Source organism: Mastomys coucha, unplaced genomic scaffold (genome assembly GCF_008632895.1).
Source record: "Mastomys coucha isolate ucsf_1 unplaced genomic scaffold, UCSF_Mcou_1 pScaffold14, whole genome shotgun sequence".
Taxonomy (NCBI): domain Eukaryota; kingdom Metazoa; phylum Chordata; class Mammalia; order Rodentia; family Muridae; genus Mastomys; species Mastomys coucha.
Window position 1 is genome coordinate 40,535,395 of NW_022196896.1, and position 11,734 is coordinate 40,547,128.

Genomic DNA, 11,734 nt, shown 5'->3' on the forward strand with positions numbered 1-11,734 from the left:
CCCCCTTTTAAGAAGGAATGAAATGTCCACCTTTTGGTCTTCTTTATTCTTGAGTTCCTTGTGTAATGATATTTTCTTAATGTTCATTTCAACATTAATACTATCTACATTTGTCCTTTGTTGAATTCCTTGCTTCTGTTTTTTATCTAATTCATACTACCTTTCTTCTCTTAGAATAAGTGAAATTCTCTGCCCATGTTCATAAGCAGCTGGTCACTCATGCTGCTTCACACAATGGTTCACTCATGTTGTGACAGCCTCCTGGAGTCTCTGGATCACTGCTCTCCCTGGGAAAGTTATCCCTTGCCTCTCCAGCCCTGGTGGGGATTTGCATCACCATCATTCTGTTTGCCACTGACAGATGTCACTGGTTCCAGCTTCCCAGCTTCCTAGTTCTCCTGTCTTCTCCTCCCTGGTTTATAAGTATATTTTGATTGAACGCCATCCAGTAAATTCTTGGTTAAGGAAACATGCAAGATCTTGGCTTTGAGAGGCTTATGGGTTTCAAAATGTTTTAGAACTAGAACTGGTAGTGGGTATGTTCACAAAAATATATTCTTGTGCAATTTTTATTGGATATTTTATTTATTTATATTTCAAATGTTATCCCCTTTCTTAGTTTCCCCTACTCAAACCCCCTATCCCATGTTCCCTGCTTCTATTAGGGTGCTCTCCCCAGCAACCCACTTATATCTCACCATTCTAGCATTCCCCAAAACTGGGATATCAAGCCCTTCACAGGACCAAGGTCCTCCCATCCCACTGATGCTAAGTAAGGCCATCCTCTGCTACATATACAGCTGGAGCCATGGGCAACTCCATGTGTACTCTTTGGTTTGTAGTTTAGTCCCTGGGACCTCTGGGGGTCTGGTTGGTTGATATTGTTGTTCTTGCTATGGGGCTGCAAACCCCTTCAGCTCCTTCGGTCCTTCCCCTTAACTTCTCCATTGAGCTCCCCATGGTCAGTATGATGGTTGGCTATGAGCATCCACATCTGTATTTGTCAGGCTCTGGCAGAGCCTCTCAGGTGACAGCTATATCAGGCTCTAGCCAGCAAGAACTTCTTGGCATCCACAATATGTCTGGATTTAGTAGCTGTGTATGAGATGGGTCCCCAGGTGGAGCAGTCTCTCAGTGGCCTTTCCTTCAGTCTTTGCTCCACGCTGTGTCCCAGTATTTCTATAGACAGGAACAATTCTGGGTTAAAATTTTGGAGATGGGTGGGTGGACCCATCCCTCAACCACTGGATATGACTAATCTCAGGATATGGATTCCACAGGCTCTCTTCCCCTTTCTTAGGTATTTCAGCTAATGTCATCCCTGTTGGGTACTGGGGAATTCTTGCTTTCGTGGAATCTGGGACTTGCTACCCCACTTCCCCATCTCCCATTGCTATACACCTCTGCTCGTTTTCCTGGCCCTATGCACATCTTCCTCATGTCTCCTCCCACACCTGATCTAGCCAACCATCCTCATTTTGACATGATCCAGACACCAATTCTCACTTTGATCTTAGTTCATCTTGAGCTTCATATGGTCTGTGAGTTGTATCATGGGTATTCTGAGATTTTGAGCTAATATCCACTTATCAGTGAGTACATATCATGTGTGTTCTTCTGTGACTGGGTTACTTCACATAAGAAGATATTTTCTAGTTCTATCCATTTGCCTAAGAATTTCATAAAGTCATTATTTTTAATAGCTGAGTAATACTCCATTGTGTAAATGTACCACATTTTCTGTATCCATTCCTCTGTTGAAGGACATCTGGGTTCTTTCCAGCTTCTGGATACTATAAATAATGTTGCTATGAACATAGTGGAGCATGTGTCCTTTCTCTAACTCCTCTATTGGGGACTCTGTGCTCAGTCCTGTGGTTGGTTGAGAGCATCCACCTCTGTTTTTGTCAAGCTCTGTCTGAGCCTCTCAGGAGACAACCATATCAGTCTCCTTTCAGCAAGAACTTCTTGGCATTCACAATAGTGCCTGGGTTTGGTGACTGCTTATGGGATAGATCCCCAGGTGTGGCAGTCTCTGGATGGCCTTTTCTTCAGTCTCTGTTCTACAGTTTGTTTCTGTATTTGCTCCCTGTGACTACTTTGTTCCCCTTTCTAAGAAGGAATGAAGCACCCACACTTTGGTCTTCCTTCTTGAGCTGCATGTGGTCTGTAAATTGTATCTTGGGTATTTCAAGTTTTGGGGCTCAACTGGAGGTCAGCATGCAGAAGAATGCAAATAGACTTATTCTTATCTACTTTTACAAAGCTAAAGTCCAAGTAGATCAAGGACCTCCAAATAAAACCAGATAAACTGAAACTTATAGAGGAGAAAGTGGAGAAGAGTCTTGAACACATGGGCAATATCAACCAACCAGATCCCCCAGAGCTCCCAGGGACTAAGCTACCAACCAAAGAGCACACATGGAGGGACCCTTGGCTCCAGCAGCACATGTAGCAGAGGATGTCCTTGACCTGACATCAATGGGAGGAGAGGCCCTTGGTCCTGTGAAGGCTTGATGGATGTCCCAGTCTAGGGAAATTTGAGGGCAGAGAGACAGGAATGTGTGGGTGGGTAGGGGAACAGGAGAAGAGGGATAGGATAGGGGTCTTTCTGGGGGGGATCTGGAAAGGGGATAATATTTGGAATGTAAATAAAGAAAATATCAAATAAAATAAAATGTATTTTCTCCTTTAAAATGGCTATTATTTTTGGACCTGCAGAGATAATTCAATGGTTAATGCTGGGGACAGCATACAATGAGAGGGACTGCCTGTAGTAGGCTCCTTGTAAAAAAAAAAAAAGAATGATGTCTGTGACCCTGAGAAGCAGGAGACACATCCCTCCAGGGGACCCACCATCTGAAGTAAGGAACTGCTTGAAGTTGGCTGGGATGGAGACATCTCAGTAGCCCTCGGCAACTCTTTGTAAAAAACAGTTGTTCCCATTTCTCCTAACCATAACCCTGGACAATGGCTATATAGATTTCATTTGTGCATGACTTCTTTTCAGTTGGCCTTGGTGTTCATATTTATCCTATTATATCTGACTTTCCTACTTCTTTCTCCTTTTGCTCCCTAGAATTCTGTGAAACTAGATGTTTCTTGATGTAATGATTCTTAAACAATTAAAAATTGTGGCATGGGGCATAGCACAGCACAGTCCTAATGGCCCAGGTGCATGCTTTGTATTCTCTGCTTGGAAACAATGTAATAACTGTACAATAGTAATTCCAGATTAATGGTTGACTTGCAAAGAAAGTTTGAAGAAATTATTAGACAATGAATTAGAGCCAACATTGGAACTCCAAGAAAGGAAAAAACTAGTGAAGCTATGGAATAAGTTTTATATAACATTTGAGAATGGTTTCTGAATAAACAAGTATAGAATACATAAAATTATATGCTAGTAAAGCTAAGTCAAAACACTGGGACTCAGGAGAGTCATTGTGTGCAATGTGCAGAAGCAGAAAGCTAGTGGAACTACTGAGTTAAGGGTTAGTTTGATTCTTTCTGGCCACTGCCTGGCAGCTTTGCCCATGTCATTTATCATTAGAGCTTCACAGGAAAATGCAACTAGCTGGCTTCAGAGCTCTGAGATCTGAAGTATAATAAGTCAAAGGTTAAAGTTTAAATAATGATGAGTTTGCAATTATTATTATTTTGGCTACAGGCCTAGGAATAGGGAAGCCTGAAACTTTGAAGATAATTCTTGATTCTTTGTGGAATGTGGTTATTCTTTTGAATTTGATTTGGCAATGATTATACAATGTCTTTTTTTTCTACCTACTTTTGGAATATTAATAAAAGACTGGAACAAGAAAGAGGCTAGAGAGCCTGTAGAAAGCGAGTGAGGAGCATGCGAGGTGAATGTGGAGAGCAAATGCAGAGTGAGACAGAGAGAGCATAAGAAGAGCATATGAAGTGAGTGAAGAGAGAATGTGAAGAGTGAAGAGAGAATGTGAGGTGTGTATGGAGTGTGTGTGTGTATGTGAGTGAAAGGAGAGTGTGTGTGAGATGTGTGTGGAGAGTGTATGTATGTATGAGTTCAAGAAAAAATCACACAGGAGAAAAGCAGAGTGTGCCACAGAATGCAGAGTGTGTACAGCCTCAAACTGCAAGTGAACGAGCAAGTGGGAAAGAGAGCAGAGAGTGAGAGAGAAGAGAAACTTTAAGCCTTGAAAAAATTGCCTGTCAGCTTGTACCCAAAAGGGAGTCTGTGCATATTTATTATGTGCCTTCCAGATATCCCTGCTTCCAGTTGAGAACTCTGATCCTGTGTGGAGGTTGGACCCTGGCAGGTTAAGAATACATACTGCTCTTGTAAAAGACCAATGCTCAGTTCTCAGCATATGTATCAGGCAATTTACAGCCAGCAACTCCAGCCCCAGGGAATCTGAGATTCTCTGTGGGCACTACACTCATATACACAGGTTCACACTCACACACACACACACACACACACACACACACACACACACAAACATACACACATACATATATATATGTAATTAAAATTTTAAAGGAAAGTATTTTAAAGGCTGTTATCATTCATATTTTAATTTTGAAATTAATTTAAATTCTTAAACACAAATACCAGTGTTCACATTATCTTAAGAGACTATTTTAAAAATGAAAAAGAATTTTAAATAAGATCTTAACCTTATCTCTTTCCCTGCTACTTCTGATTCGTTGCCTATATGTGATGCCCACCCTACAGAGGGGCATTCACAAATGTCTCCTTGGAAGGGCTGGAAGATGGTTGGATTTGGTTAGAACTAATTGGTTATTTGAGTATGATCAGTATCAGTGGAATGTTAGACTATTGTAGAAATTGTAGCAGAGAAACAAATGTCTAGTAGAAGAAAAAGAAAACACATCTAGCAAGCAATCAGTAACCAAGGTGGTGCAAGATATACTGCACCAACAAATAGTCCCAAGTCACTTTTCCCCATGTAATGTGAATGCACATGGGAAAATCAGCCATTCCCTTGGTTCTAATTCTTAAGGAATAAATATAATGAAAACTTGTTCTTATTTGTTCTTCCTCAGTTACCAACTTAGGAAAAGAACAGAATTCAGAATTCAGTACTCCTATAACACAATGTAATAATCTAATCTAGAATGGAAACATAACATACCTCCCATAATTGTTCAGCTATGGCTGAGTAAAAGTCTCAGGAATATAGAATAGAAGAGAAGTCAGGTGATTTTGAACTGAGAACACGACATAAGAAAATTATAGGAAAGTTGTTGACAAGTCTATTGTGTGTATCAGAGCTATTGGGTCAAGAGTTCTTTGTTTAGAACAGAGTGACTGAATACCCTACAAATTACAAGTGAGGTCCAAAGCTCTGTGAAAGAAGATGGAGGATTGATAACAGGCTGCATATACAAGCTTTCAGTCAACCATCTAATTATGGTGTGAAAAATAATTTTATTAAATGTGTGAGGATCTGATTGCATATTATTAGCAAAATGTACATCTACAAAGAATTAATAGTCATAGGTTATCACTTTTCTCTCTCCATTGCCCAAAAAGAACTGAGGTTGGCCATCTTTGAGAAAGGGAATGGGATGAGTAGTGATTGTCAGCTAGACATAGTAAAGAGACATGGGGGAGAGAGAATCTCAGTTGAGGAATTGCCTTTATCACATTGTCCTGTAGGCACATGAGTGATATGTTTTGATCATGTAGGAGGGTCTATCCCACAACAGGAAATGACATCCATGGGCTGGTGAAGATCCTTTGATCTTGAAAGCCAGTTGACTAAGCCATAGGGAGCAAGATGGTGTTACTCCATGACCTCTGCTTGAAGTCATGCCCTAGCTTCCCCCAGTGATGGACTGTAAAGTACAAGCCAAATAATCACTTTCCTCTCCACAATTGCTTTTGGCCAGTGTCTTATTATAGTATTAGAAAGAGCAAGCTAGTGAGGTACCAGGAAGACAAGGAATTTAGTTGCTTTTTTGCTATATTCAAATTCATATTACTGTGAGGCACTGTCAAGTTTCCTGTATCAATTCTGTAGTGTGTCTTAATTTACTTCTAGCTAAATATAATGGGAGTAGGGCATTAAAATTATATTAAAATGTTTATAGGATTTCATTGTTTTAGATAGTGTAGTTGCTCTAGGTCTCAGCAAGTAGGAGAAATTCAAATGGAGTCACTCCTGTTAGGTCTCCAGTTTACAGAAACAAATTCACAGCAACCAGTCTGAAGGGGTTCCAGAATGTCTATGCTGGCATGATAAGGGTGGCCTCTCTCTTTTAGTCTTACAAAGAAAGTAGCACTGACATTACCAATCCATTTGATTCTGGTTTCCCCTTTTTACTCTGCCTGTAAAGCCAGCACTTGACTCAGTTTCCTCCTGTTCCTTTCCATTTTATTGGCAAGATGATGCCCAGTTCATGAACTGAATTGAAGTAAATTGGTTTGTTAAGAATAAATTTGTTAAACTTTTGCTTTTTACAGATATTGACAATGTATGATAAAATAGAATAAGTAACTTAAGATACTTAAGTGTTAAAAGGCAGCACTTCACTCTTAGGTCAAAATGGCTGGCAGACCTGCTGTTCAAGTATCAAGCAAGTGGCTGGATGTTTCTCAAAAGTGGTATTATAATGCTGCAGGATTCAATAAACTGGAGTTAATGCAAGATGGTACAATACATGAAGCTGAAGATATTAAAGAAGCCATGAGAAGGCTTCCTGAGGACCTTTATAATGACAGAATGTTTCAAATTAAGAGAACCCTGGACCTGACTATGAGGCATCAGATCTTGCCTAAGGATCAGTGGACAAAATATGAGGAGGACAAATTCTACCTTGAACCCTATCTGAAAGAGGTTATTTGAGAAAGAAAGGTAAGAGAAGAGTGGGCTAAGAAATGATCTTGTAGTTAAGATCTGTGGGTGTGCCTGGTCTCATCATATTTTTACAAAGTTATTTCAACCTGAATCACAATTTAAGAATTATTTGCTCTACCTATGTCTCACTTTAAATAAGTGTCTATTGTAACCATTAAAAATATACGTAAGTGCTCCACTCTTGCAATGGATCATACTCCTAGATACAGGTTACTCATAGCCTAAGCATCCTCACATGTGGTAATTGACCTGGGCTGATTGAAAAAATAATATATTTTTCTTATTTGTGTGAAAAAATACTTGACAAAAGAAACTTAAATATGGGAGTGAGGTAAGGAGGGAGGGCTTATTTTGGCTTTTGATTGGAAGTTGCAGTCCACCATGGGCAGGGAGGCATGGCAGCAGGAACATGAAATAGCTGGTCACATGGTGTCCACAGTCAGGAGGTAGAAAGCAATGAATGATAAGCCTCTGCTTCCTTTCTACTTTTTATTCAGTCTAGGAGAGTGATTCTTAACCTTTCAAATACACACTATGACCTTTTAATACAGTTCTTAATGCTGTGGTGACTCCAAACCACAAATTACTTGTTGCTATTTCATAAATGTAATTTTGCTACTGTCATGAATCATAATGTAAATATTTTTTAAGATACAGGTTTGCCAAAAGGGGTTATGGTCTACAGGTTGACAAGTATTGGTCTAGGACATTAGATCATCGAATTATGGGATACATTTAGGGTGGGTCTCTCAACTACAATTAACTTATTCTAGAAAAATTTTCAAAGAAGTGCTCAGAGGTCTGTCTCTAAGATGATTATGGGTCCTGTAAAATTCACAGTACTGATGGCCACAATCTTTATGCAGTGTTGTGAACAGATAGCCTCTTCTGAAGACAAAAATTCTGAGTGAGGAACCTGTGTTGAAAGCAGTTATCAATATAGGAAGAAGAAAGGTGAGAAAAGGAATATTGATGGAACACTGGCCAACTTTGCAGCCAAAGAACGAATGGGACAGAATATTTCTTGTTTACTCCCTGTTTGTACAATGCACTTATACTGTATAATGTCTTTGCTTACCTGCTAGAAGTGAACATAATGCACTTCCTCTTAAGCACATGTAATTGATTAGTTGATTAAGCAAATGATTCTTTATGTCTAGGGCACAATGGACACCAACTAATTCACTTCTATTCATAAGCACACAGATACCTTTACTAAATCCATTGCTCATTAGAATTATAAAGTCGTGCTGCAGTGTTGCAAACTTTATATTGCCTAGGCTGGGGATGGAATGGAGAGGGAAGACTATTAGTAAAATATTCATTGGTAACCTGGAAATGCATGCTTAGTATTCAGGATTCCATTTTATTTATTTATCAAGTGATTGCATAGCACATACTAATTGCCAGATATAGACTTAAGCATTTCATGAATTCTAATGCATTGAATCCTTACAGCAGCTCTCTAGGATAGGCATTACTGTTACCATTCCCTCTCAAATTCAAGTCTCCAAGAGATGACATTCCTTGCCCTACCATTATGCACTTAGGATGCAGAGCCAAGCAGCTGGCCATAGAGTTACTACCATTAGTTGCTATGTTATCCTGCCTTCATGTTGAGTAAGGTAATCATGAAAAAAGAGCTTAACAGTTTATTATCATTACTAATTTGATTCATTTGTTTTCTTTATGGTGTTTAACATCTGAAGATGTTTAAAGACTCGTCAGCCACTGAAAGCAATGTTATGAATTTAAGTGCCTGGCAATGCAGATAGCTTGAAGTACCCCAGCTCTGAGCACCAGGAATCACTCAATAAATTATAACTAACATCCTCATAGGTACATGGCTGAACTGCTAGAGAGTCAGAGAATTGCCTTGGGCCAGAAATAAAGAAGAGACTGAAAAACAGGGACAGCAAACTGCAGGACTGACAAGATGTCTGCCCTGGGGCTTTTTATCATTTTATATAATAAAAACCTAGCATTCAGTAGAGTGTGGGGTTGGTAAAATTGGGACTGAGACTCACATATTTTATGGTACTTCCCCTTCACTATGATGAAGATTCTGGCAAAGGAATCTCTCTGAAGTTATGGGAAGATTATAAATTGCTGCCACCACCTTTGAGGACAATGTCATAGCACCTTAGAACATGAATGTGCTTGTCCTTGTGACTGAGAAGTGGTTTCTTGAGTGGGTTCATGAGTTGAAGAACATCGAAGCCATGGGAACATCAGACATGTACAGAAACTTTATTGTAGTAGTGTTTACCTTAGTAAAATCCATAACAGGAGCATTGATGTGTGGGTTGTGCTTTAATCATGCATAGGAGTGTTAAGAGCAATGGAAACCAGTGTACTACAGAGGGTGTATCAATGGGGTAATTCTAAAACGTGCCCCTTTTATTTAAAAAAAGGCAAAGTACTGAATATTTGTAGCATTAAGCCAAAGACCTGATTGAAAAGAAAGTGAGAAAAAATAGAGAGACCCAATAATCTCTCTGAAAATGAAGATCACTAGCCTTGCAGATGCAGGCTACCTTTTAGCTCACAGCTCTCCTGTAGTCTGTCCTTCATACCAGGGCCTGTAGTACAGCAAGGAAGACAGAATAAAGGCTCCTACCTAGACTTCCTCAGAGGAGGAGAAAAAGAACTAAAATAGATTACATAAAACTGTGTTTATTTTACTCTAATTAAAATCACCCAATGATATACGAGCAACTCACTGATGTGTCTTTCTTTCTTTCTGGCTTCAGTTCCTGAAATCCCAGGAGTATTCATACATTTAAGCTAATGCAAGGCCATTTGACTCCATTTTGCATTTAAATTTATTCTGCTCACCAAATACAAGTTCTTTTAGGGACCTGTTTATAATTCCATGGGTGTGTGTTATAAAACTACATTTTTTTTCTATAACAAAAATTGTTATTCCAAGAGAAGCTTGGAAACTACAAACTTTAAAAATTATGGTAAATTCTTAAAATAACTTTTTTACTGAGATAAGTTTCACACATCAAACCATTCACAAAGTTAAAATGCAGAATTGACAAATTTTAGCATAGTCATAAAAATATATGCAAAAATTCACACAGTGAATGTTAGGCCATTTTTGTTATTCCAGAAAGAAACTTAAGGCATTCCTCTCTCTGATTCTCCCTGACCCTTCTTGGTGCCTTCCAAACTCCCTGTATCCTATTCTCCCATAGGCAGCTATTTACTTACTTTCTTTCTCTGTAGACTTACTAGTATGGATATTTCCTATGAAAGGAACATAGAGGATATGGTGTTTCTTCTATTGATTAAAATATTTTCAATATTCATCCTTAATTCATATTAATACACAGCAGTATTATGTTCAACTTTATGACTAAAGAATATTACATCATATGGATATATATTTTACTTTTCATCAGTGATAGGTATTTGGGCATTTAGATTATTTCTACCTAGGAATTTAACTTTTAAAAATGTTTGTTTATTTGCCCATGCAGGTGTTTGTATACATGTGTGTGTGCCTGTGCATGTGTGAAGAGGCCAGAAGAGTATATCAGGTGTTTTTGAAAATATGTATATGTATGTTCATGTGCATAAAGGCCAGAGAGTGCATCAGGTGTGTATCAGGTGTTCATATGTGTATGTGTATTTGGGTGAGCAGAGGCCAGAAGAGTGGATTTGTATATGTGTGCAGGTATGTTCATGTGTGCAGAGGCCAGAAGATTGTATCAGGTGTTCTCTTCCATCACCTTCTCTTTAGTCCTTTGAAACCAGTGCTTATCTCTCTACTGGGCCGGAATCCACCAAGTCTCAGTTGTCCTCCTGTCTCTACCTCTCACAAAGTTGAAATTATGGGTATCTGTGAGGAATACATCAGTTGCTGATTCTTAAGTTAGATGCTGGGATCCAATTTAGAAATAAATATAGATGTGCAAATGTCTCTGTAGTATATATCAGCGCTATTTGGGTACGTGGCAGGAATGTTGGTACATGCAGGGTTATATGGCAGGTCTATTTTTATTTTTGAGGGACCTTCATACAGTGTTTGAACTAATTTACATTCCTACCATCACTGAGCAAGGGTGTCTTTATCTATAACAGTGTCTTTTATTCTTGATGACAGCCATTTTGACTGGGATGAGACAGAATCTCAGTGTGGATTCACTATACATTTTGCTCATGGCTGGAGATGTTGGTCTTCTCCTGTCTTTGGTCTATTGGTTATTTTGTATTTTATCCTTTGAAATGTCATTTTATTACCCCAATGCGATTTTCCATTTCATTTTCTTGACTAATTACATTGGTCAGTATTTCCAATACAAGGTTGTATTGAAGTATTGAATTGTCCATTTTAGCCTGAATTATCTTAGATTTAATTTTTCTTGTGGTTAATAGTGAAGTGGTAAATAAATTTCCCTTTCCATGAGGACAATAGAGAAGGAATGGTGGTACTCCATGCTATAGATACTGGGAAGAACTCAAACGACAGAGATAGATGGTGACCATTAGCAACAGAATGGAACACAAACCAGGGCTCCATATCCTCTCCTGGGATCCACACGATATACTTAGACTAGCCCGAGCTTGATACATAGTTTTGGGAATTAGCTGTCTTGACGCTTTGTTACACATAGAAAGAGGGCTCTTTTTAGAATTGGCACCACCATATGCAGAATTGTGATCTTTAAGACACTTTTAGATGTCTAAAGCTTTGGCTGGAGAAATATATTCATTTAAAAATATCAAGGATTTATTAGTGTTTTTAGAATAGCTTATAAATACCCAAACCAAAAACTTACCAGTATCAGGTATTGTGGGGAGCCGTGAATCTTGAGAGGCATTCGCCATGGCAAGATGGCGCCTACTTCCGCTGTTAA

The 11,734-nt window shown here is 38.9% G+C and overlaps 1 pseudogene; it reads left to right on the top strand.

Moving 5' to 3' along the window:
• Window positions 1–7,824, top strand: part of LOC116089050 — a 48,296-nt pseudogene extending 40,472 nt beyond the window's left edge.
• The last annotated feature ends 3,910 nt before the right edge of the window (window positions 7,825–11,734 follow it).